Source organism: Geospiza fortis, unplaced genomic scaffold (genome assembly GCF_000277835.1).
Source record: "Geospiza fortis unplaced genomic scaffold, GeoFor_1.0 scaffold54, whole genome shotgun sequence".
Lineage (NCBI taxonomy): Eukaryota > Metazoa > Chordata > Aves > Passeriformes > Thraupidae > Geospiza > Geospiza fortis.
In genome coordinates, this window is record NW_005054301.1 from 6,497,708 (window position 1) to 6,508,015 (window position 10,308).

The 10,308-nt window shown below is 45.4% G+C and overlaps 1 protein-coding gene across 1 annotated transcript in view; it reads right to left on the reverse strand.

Annotated features, from left to right (window-relative positions):
- VSX2 (visual system homeobox 2) overlaps positions 1-10,308 on the reverse strand; it is a 61,381-nt gene that overhangs the window by 6,176 nt on the left and 44,897 nt on the right. The gene's annotated exons all lie outside the window — the stretch shown is intronic.

Below are 10,308 nucleotides of genomic sequence, written 5' to 3' on the forward strand. Positions count from 1 at the left end.
GGGGCAGGGGCCCGAGGCCGCCGAGTGACGCTGGGAGCGGCTCCCCCGCGCACGGACAGGCGGGTGTGCGCTCTTTGTCCGGCACTTCCCTGCCCGAAGCGCTCTGCGGGGGTCGAGCCAACACCTCCAGCTGCCCTCCCCGGCCGGGAGGGTTGCTATCTCGGTACCCAGTTTCTGCTGACAAATACACTTCTCTCTTTCTACCTCCTCCCTGGCCAACCCAAGACTTAACAGTGATAGTGCTCAAAATTAAAACCCCCTCTGATAAAACAGTGATGTTCTCATCCTCATATCAGACAGGACCTGTAGCCCTGGCTGGGTTCAATCTGAAGATGTGAACACTGAAAAGAATGGCCTCATATCTTGCTTGGAGCACGTCCCCACCCATACTGGCGCTGTATAACAGACTGCCATGAGAGCCTGAGGTCTGACTGTGCCCTGGGGCTTCCTCAAATCCCTCTGTTTTAGCAATCACGACAGAAAAACTTCCTGACTGCTAGTGGAGACTGCAGCACCTGTGTAAGCCTGGAAACAGTTTATTGCTGTCTTTTCAAATGTAACGTCAAAGTTATTGGTACTGTTTATGGTGACATCACTTTCTATGGCAGGTGTAAAGTGGTTATGAAGTTAAATGAGAGCAGTAAAGGTTGCACATGGGTTGCATGGCTGATCAAAGGACTCATCATCCCTCTTCTTGCTAAACACTGGGAAAGAGCTTGCTGAACTCCCTTTAGAAAGGGCTATTCCTATACATAACATAGCAAGAGCCTTTCTGATAAAAGCTGGAGTTGTGTCCAACCCGCTTGGCAAACAGGTCCAACCAGAGACACAAGATGAGCTGTGAGACAGTGCTCATCCCTCTTGAGTGAAGACATGATGGTGCATCATGCTTGGGTCCCCTCTAAGGTAAAAGAGTAACAGGGCACTCATTGAATACGGGCTTAATGGGCACCCAGCAAAAATGTGCATGATATTACCATGCCACCAGTCCTGCAGGCTAGTCCTGTCTCTGAATCCTGCTCTTAAAGGCACTACATGGGCCAAGAATAACTGTTTGTTGCAATTTATATGACTTATGCAACCAAAGCTATAAAATCCCTCTTCACTTCACCATCTTAATCGGAGGTTTTCACCTGGCCTCATGGGCAACGTTTTTTCACTTCCTGTAACCTTTCAAAAGCAAAGAGCTTCATTGCTGCAGGGATCCCATCTTCCCCCAAGGAAAACAAGTGTGCACATGATGTGCAGGGTTGCTACAGTGAGATCAGTGCTTCAGCACACACTCAGTCTGTGTGGGCATCACATCTGCACAGCAAATGCATCTCTGAGACATTGACTTCATCACAGCCACACTGTGGTTCCAACTGACCAGTAGCTTAGCTGGCGCTACAGAATAGACTCCCGTTTGCTGGGACCTGGCAGATCAACACCCACATTCCTCCTTTTCTAACATGCTGAGTGAAAAACAAGAAAAACATCAGGGTCATAGAAGCATGATAGTCACAAGAAAGCTGACAAGAGTGCAGTCATCATCCTAATCCACAGAAACCCAGGGAGACATCTGTCATTGTCACAAACAGCGATAGTGCACATCCATCCTTTAGGTGATCACAGTACCTGACTCCATTAACCAAGCTGCTATCCTGCCTGAATTATTCCATTTTGCCTTCTTTTCCCCCACTAACACTGCTCTGCAGAAACCTTAGCATAGATTTTCATAAACACCCGTAGGTAATGCACTCTGTAATCATGCAGGGACACACCACATTATCACTTTCATGCTAGAGAAGGTGAGTTAGGACAGTCAGAGGAGAAATGCCGCATCCCCTTCACAATGCCTTTCAATGGGCCCTGAAATGAGACCATGGGATGCCAGCATTCCCCTGAGGCTGTGGAGCACTGCCTGTGCTCTGGGACTGCCCCCTGCATCAGCTCCCTGGTGCCCTGCCCAGACACTGAGCAAAGGGCAGAGGTGCTCTCTGACCTTCTCCAGAAAAACACATCAGCACCAGAGGCTGTGCACCAGCAAGAGATGGTGTCTGCAGTACTGCTGGTGCCCACTGCTCCCTGAGATAGGGCTCAAGCCTTACATGCATGGGGACGGTCTGCAAAGTCCCCAAGCACCCTTGAAGCATTAGCTGGAAGATATCTATACAAACATGACATTTTATAAAATGCTGTAAGATGTAATCAGTTTCCACGCACCAGCTTGGGTGGGCCTTCAGCGCTCTACTCCTACCATGTGTCTGCTCCTGGCTCTTTTTCCTCAGCTCTGTGTACCCTTAACCTTCTTTGGGTAATTCACAACTCCAGGGGTTTTCACATGACATCTTCCAGCTGCAGAGAACAGATGCTCCAGGCACTGGCTCCTGCTGCTGTGCTGCTGACACCTGCAGCCAACACCACCAGCTTGGGCACAGCACAGCTGATGGTGTGACCTGCAGAGCTGGTGACATGCAGGCTGGCCAGGAATGCTGCTCACACCAGGACAGCACAGTCCCAGGTGTCTCCCTTAGCTGTCACTTAGACACTGAGCCTTGATCTCAGTCATGGTCATCATATAAGCTGAAGAAGTTGATCCAGTGAAATAACAAATGGCAATTGTTGTAGTGACAGTGATGGGGCATTCTGAGTTGGGAGGCTGGCAGTGAAGGGACTCAGAGATACCAGAAAAATGTGATGGAATAAAGCAAGTTGTCTTGGAATGGACATCACTGGCACATCTGGCCATGAGCAGTGGCTGGCACAGATATTCCTCATGCATGTTCACATGGATGGGATGGCTAGATCCTTCCAAGAATTTTTTTCTCCATGACACTCACAGTTCAGCCCTCCCTCTGGATGAGCCAAGCAGTGTCCTTAGAAAGGAAAGGGTAGCACAGTGAGAAAGTGTGCTGCCCTGTGGGTCCCAAAGCTGTAGGTGACCCAGAGGTGTGGGTGGGCAGCCTGTCTGTGCTGGCCTGCCCGAGCAGCACAGGTAGGAGCTAACCTGGCCTGGCAAGGTGCTGCTGCTCAGCCACCTTGTAGCAGGTCAGCTACAGCAGCCAGGCACGAGTCAGTCACCAGGTTACTTCTAGACCAGGGAAGGAACATAACCCCCATGGTTATGAGTGTGCAACATGCAAGGCATGAGCATTCATATAACTCACAGAAAGGCAACCAGCTACAAGCAATGCTTGGCTTGCATTCCCCTGCTACAGTTTTGAAGAGAAAGCTGCAACTGAAAGCTCTAATAACTGTGTGGGAGCCATGGTTTCAGCTCTGCCTTTGCTCAGACATTTGGGAGCCTACCAGCTACCTGCTGAGAGAGAAAGTAGGGAGCACGTGTGCTTCTCACACTGGGCAGGTCCTAAACTGAGCACCTCTCACTGCTGCTGCCAGGACAGTCATGGTCAGGGTAGACAGAAGAGCATCTAATGCTTTTTCCCTGCCTCTGATAAAGCACCCTCTGGAAGGCATCGTTGTTGTAAGATACTGCAGAAACAGTTTGTTTCAGAGCTCAGTTCCTCTTTTCTGCTCCACAGAAGGACCTGCCAGCCTCATGCACGTGGAGATTGAGGCTTTTGGTATGTCTGCTGAGGACTGGACTGCTCTACAGTGCCTGGGCAAAACCTGGCGCACAGAACGCCCACAGAGAAGGGCAATGAAAAGGAGAGCAGGTTTGTGCTTCCAGAGAAGAATCAGAAGAACTTGTTGAGATCTGTCAGGGTAAAAGAAAAACACTACAGAGAGAAATAGATCCATTAAGAAATAAAGGAGAGAGTAAATTAACTGAGTGTCCAAAGTGCCTGTGTTATTGAACTGTTAGAAAAATCTCTATTCAAAGCCAGGAAGGGAGGAAAACTTTGTAATAAAGGGTCATTAAAGGAAAACATGAACACAACCATAGCTGTTCCCTCTGCCAGATGTCATAAGGCTGGAGAGGAATTAACTACTGAAATTGCTGGGATGACCAATGATTTTTAAAAATCAGATGTGAAAAACTGCAGTGGTATCAGAAGAGAGAAAATAAAGTTCATCATTAAGTGAAGAAGTGAATACAAGTGCTCCCAGCATAGGGATTTGGGATGGTATTTCCAGAAGAGCTAAAGTGATCAAGGAACTGCAAGCCTAAGCTAACTCAGAGAAGTGTTAACCTTAAACTACTGTTGTTTAGACCAAGAAAATGGGGGGATGAATGCAGGGAAGAGCTGTCCCAGCCTGGCATCATGCCTGCAGAGCCATTCCTGATTCTCTTGGACATGATGGGGAAAGCCTTTACCAAGGCAATCCAGAGAAATGAGCTTCAGCATGTTTTGTTGCCCGCCCATCTTTCTTCTCACAGGGAACTCGTGTGACCCAACGCTTGCAGGTGTCAGATCCTTGCTGATAGTGTCTCCAAACCAGGGAGAGAACAAGCAGAGTAAAGGGCCCTGTTTTCCTCCCAGTTCTGTGCAAAAGCACATCAAATTCCCAGTCCCTTATCCTAGGACAGCCATAAACATCTTGCAAGAACAGAGCAGAAGGCAAGAAGAGGCAAGTTTGGTTTTATTTGTTCTTGTTTCATTTAGAAAATTGATCAGTGGCTAAAGCAACTCAGGGACTGAACATAGAGGGATAAAGCAGTACCTGGGTAAAGAAAATATTCATAACTCTATACCTTCACCTCTCCATCAAAGAGACATTTTAAAACTGCACCTAGCAACCCCAGTTGTAGCAGGATAAAATCCCACAAGATAAGCAGGCAATCTGCATGGTCTAGCAACAAGCAGGGGAGCCCCCACTTCATTAAGCTGAAGTGTCATTCCCAGCCCTCCATTTTCCTTCTTTTCTCCTACCACATTTTCTTTCTCTGTCCAAAAGCATGTAGTGTAATACTTTTCAGACAAGAATCCCTTTGGAAAACTTGCCTGGGCCCCTGCTCTCTCCCATCACCCAGCCCCTCTGTTTGCAGCTCTGGTAATTAACTTGTAAACGAAGTTCTAGCACATGGGCTGAAAACAGGCCATAGATAAAGGGTAATGAAAACAATCCATTAGAGAAAGGGCCAAATTAAACAACTCTTAATTGAAAAATGGAAATGAATATGAATTTAGATCAACTAAACAAGCATGTTATTGAAGAGGCAGAAAAGTGGATGCACTCCTAACATACCAATTAAAGACATGGAGGCAGAGATGCACCATATGCCATGAGAAAAACTCATAATAATATTCTCAGTAAGCCACTAAGTTTGATTAGTTTTATTACTCTCACTTGTGTACTTTCTACATTTCTAGAAGCATAGGGGAAGTTTATGACACTTGTCTGGTATCAGAGCCATGGCTTGCCCCAGTGCTCACGAATCATTGGCAAAGCTAGCCAGCACTAGCTGCTCAACTCTATTTCACAATTAACTGCTTGCAGGGCTCTTAAAATGTATATATTTTGAAATAGTTGGCTTACACAACAGCAACACTTTTGGCTTGTCCTTCACCTTGGTAATCTACCTCCAACAACCCTACCCAGTGTGGCAATTTCCTTCCAGCCACGTGGTCCCGTGAATGTGCTGCACAGAGGTACCAGTTGGAACTCACTGGCAGTGTGCTTCATGCTGGCCTTGCTCTGTTCTGTGTGTGAGAGTCACCCAAAATTTTAACAAAAGTAGACAGGCCCTCACTTCTTAGAGTGATAGTGATAAGCTTAGAAAAGCCACAATCACCACTTTCTGTCGCACTAAGTACTGCTTTGGCAGCCATTCCAGGCACACATTCAGGAAAGGTCACCAGCTGCATGGAGCAATCACAGCATTCCATACTTACACTGGGATCCAGACTACACCTCAGCACTCTGCAACAAGCAGGAAAATCTGGCAGGAGAGGGAGAAGCCAGGGCTGCTAAAGCTGCATAAAACTAATTTTTCCTTCATGCTTTCTATCATGTTTCTTGAGGGGGCTCCGTGTGTTCACTCCTCAGCTCACACTCAGTGCAGTACAGGTTCCTCAAGCTTTGTCAAATTATGTTCATCTCTAAACAGAGAACCTTCTTGCAAAACTGAAAGAAGGTAAGCCTGTCCTTGCAAAATACTCTTGGTACTTGCTTCCCTCTAAATGATTACTCCTGATTCCTCCATCCCTGTTCAGCTCCTAAAGGCTTCTCAGTGATACTGAAATGTGCTAATCTGATAGCTAAACCAATACTTTTTCAATTAGAGATTTAATTGACCTTGTTTTGTTTTTAGCCAAAATTGGCCTCTTAGCTGCCTGACAAAGCTTGCTGGATGCACAGACAATCCCCACTCCTCAGGCAGCACCAGCCTCTTCTTGAGATTCCTTTTGCTTATGTGAGCAATTTCATTTGTCCCAAAAATTGTCATCCAATAATTACCATGCACCTTTTAACAACAAGAACTGACAATTTTTAGCAGTTTTATTACCTTTTCTTAATTGATTACTTCCCTTAAAAGGTGACTCTAATGTCCATACAATAGCAGTCAGGATCTTATTTTTTTGAAATACTGATTAATCAATTTGTTTGATTAATAGGAGACATACTTTAAGGACAATCATACACAATCACTTCAATAATCCCCAAATCAAACTGTTACTGAACTTTCATATTGTAACTACTCATTTTAAAGTTTGGAACTGTTATTTATAATTAAATTCAATAGGGATAACTTATCTAAAATCTACATGTTACACTTACGAGATTTGTTATGAGAAACAGCAATTTAAGTATTTGTCAACCTCAGGACATTTTTAATACTTCACCATGTTTATTAAGGATATACTTCCCCACAGGAATCTACTTACCTCACTTGGATTTTACAGAACAGCCTGGGTTTATCCCAATACTGGCACTTCAACTCCTATGAATATTCTTTCAAATACATTGATTAATGTGGTCTTTTTCAAGTATCTTGCAAAACGGCCACAGCGACATCTGATGTGACTTGTGCATAGTATCTCACTAGAATAAAAAAATTATTTTCCCATGCTGCCCAATGAGAGGATGCTCATTTTCCTTCCAGGAGCAGCCAGCTCAGTGTGGGCATAAGATACACACAGTGTGTGTCTGCCTTGGAAAAAAAATACACTTTCATATCCTCTTTAAATGGAGGGTTTGAATATTTTTTTCCTGTATTCAATGTTCTCTTAAACCAGTAACTTTCTTGGCCTCTGATGGCTATTTGTAGTGTTCTGCTGAAGGCTTTATCTGCAAACAGTTCCTATATATCATTCTTTCAATTGCCCTCTTTGAATTTCACTTTCACATCAAATTTCATAGGTGATTTACTTTCTCTTTGACTAATACCTCCTGAGAAATAATTCCATGAATGAAAATAAGGAGTAGACATCAGTCTTAGGTGAGGATCCAGTGGGAAACCACATGAAATGCTGTAGAAGTCCACAACATATGATGCTCACGACAATATTAGAAAACACTTTCATTAATGACCTACAGGAAGGAGAGAGAATCGCTGAAAGATGAGAGGAACCACAAGCTGCAATGAAAATGCAAAACTATACAGCTCCCTCAGGCAGCTAGAAACTCATGCAAGGAAAAAAAGGTGATGATGTGAAATTATAAATATTATTAAGATGGGAGTAAAGATTCATTGTAAGCTGTCTCTTCCAAGGGACATTAAATGATGATAAGAGATTCAAAGCAAGATCTACTGCACTCAGGCAGTTCTGCTGCAGAACTTCTTGCCATGGGATATTAAGAAATTTACATGCCTTCAAAATCCCAGGAGACTGACAAAGTGCTCAGTATCACTAGAGAGCTGCCCTGTGTGGCACCCACCTCTCACCGCTGTCAGAGCTGGTAGGGCTGTTTTTATGCTTGTCAGCCAAAGTTAACAAAATATGAAACCCAGAACACTGAAGGGAAAATCCTGAGCATAAAATAAAATCTGTCTAAAAGAAGTTTGAAGCAACTGCATTAGATAAAGCTGAAGCAAGCAGACCAGTGCTGATCCAAGGCTGCAAAGGCCCACAAGTCCAGCTGAGCTGGTGTGAGCACACCCAGCACGCAGCTGTAGGCATGGGGTCTCTTATCTCCAGGAAGGCTGACAGACAGGATGGCTTCATGTAAGAGCAACCATGTGATTAAGAGATGAGCATGTGATTTATGAAGGATGATTTAAGGAGAGATCTTTGCAACTTACTTCAGCAATGATGAAAACCAAACTGACCAGGAGAAGAAATATCTTACATTTATTTAAAGAGCATGAACTTTATAACCAAGGGGAAATAATTAGGCTTGTGACAAAAACGCCCAAAGTTGAAAAGGAATATGAGGTAAAATATCAAGAAGTATGATCAAAGTTGGGAATCACCTTGTCATGGCTTGTCACACACAAAAAATATTGACAAGGAGATTTCATAGAATGTATGGTAAGGGACAGTGGATTGCTGACCTGTTGGAAAGAACAGTGGTGCTCAGGACTCCTCTGTGAGCCTGATGCTCACCCTGGCAAGGTGCTCAACAGATGCCACAGAAATTCTGTTGTTTCTCATTATTTCCTCTTTCATGGCCAGGAAAACTGTTATTCACAATCACTTTTTCCTGGAATACGTGTGCCGTTAGTTACACCTGATGTTCAGAACAGCCATACATTGGGGTGCTTCTGCTGCCCAAGGCTAACCTGATCTCAAGAGCACAGGGGTCACAGTAAGGAGCACTCCTAGGTTTAAAAGCTGCCATACAGGAGGAGCAAGCAGTTGCTCATTAGCCAGCTGCAGAATGACAGGGCAGACCAGTCAGTGACAGCTAAGATACTTTTCCTGCTATTTAATTTCCAAATCAGTTAAAATACTCAGGGTGTTCCAGGTGCTGAAGCCGTACAAGCTGTGTCAGCTCTACACTGTCTGCCACAACATCTGCCACTCCACCTCACACAGAGTGAATGCTCTCAGCTCTGGCCAGAGAAATGGGGCCTCTGGAATTCAACATACACTGTGCCACTAGAGGAACCTCTTCCTTGGAAAGGTCTTTTATGGGAAACCAAAGGATCTTCTTTCCAGTCCAGCACCAAATTGTGGCTGTGAGCAACAATAAACTCCCAACAATCTCTCCTCTCTTGGCCTGATGTCCTACAGGATCACAAGTGGAGAAGTGACCATCCATCCACTCCTTCTAAAGGCAAAGCATCAAGGCTTGTTTCGCAGAGCAAAATCCTAATGCATCAGGCAGGATTGAGATGGTGGGGCATTATTTCTGGAGTCTGATGGAAATCCTGTTAACACACAGGTTATCTACAAGCTGTTAGATCAGCAGGAGTCCTGCCAGGTCAATGGGATAAGAAGCATGAGCTGCTTTTATTAAAATGTCATTTTTGATTGAGCGCAAGAATCAGGGTGGTGAGAGGGGCTCAGAACAGAGGGGAAAAAGGCTACACTTTTGTTTTGGAGGATCTTCCTGTCCCTGCACAGGGTCATACCTCAGCAGCTTCCAGCATCAATGTTATCCTGCTAAGTGCCCTCTGAGCTACATTCCAAACCCACAAGGGAGCAGCCTCCTGGGCCATCTCTTCAGCAAAGGAAGAGCAGAAGCTCAAGACACAGCTTGGTGGGTGCTGGGCATGCATGAGGGATGAACAGAAGAAGGAACCAGGGAAACCAGGACCCTCCCAACACCACATGGCATGTAGGACAACATCTCTTGTAGAAACTACTGTGCGCCAGCCACAGAGGCCAGCCACTGCCACTGTGTGGAGAACCAGGGCAGGTTGACTTCCAGCCAGACCAGAACTCCACCTGCTCAAGGCTTGGCCATTACAATCCTGTGCCTTGTGTAGAAACCTGGTGGGAGCAAGCCATGGGGTAAAGGCAAGGCAAAAGGAGCTGCTGGAGCCCACCCTTGTGAACATCATGTTAACTCTGTCCCGCGTGCCTCCCACACTGGAAAAAGTAGCTGTTAAGTCTTCTCCAGCTTTCTGGCTGTAGTGCATGCCAAAGGCTGGACCTGGCCCAGCCCTGCAGCTCAGGCTGCTCCTTCCTGCTGGAGGATTCCCCACACAGCAGTGATATTCCACACCCCCTTGTTCCACCTTCTCACAGTACCATGACAGGACTGACATGCAGCTAAAACCTTAATGCTAAAAGCTGTTACCTTAATAAAATTTAATGGATTAATAAAAAAATAACAAAGAATTATCCCCAGAAACTTTCAGGGAAACGTCACTTGAGGAGGCAAATACAGTCGAAGTGCAGACATTGTGCAAACATCTTGCTGGGACTCACCCATCATTCCCACACTGCATCCTACCCACAGCTGTACTAGCTGCCCACGCTATCCCTGTGCATCCTTCTGTGGCCAAAGGAGCAGAGAAGAGCTCTTTCC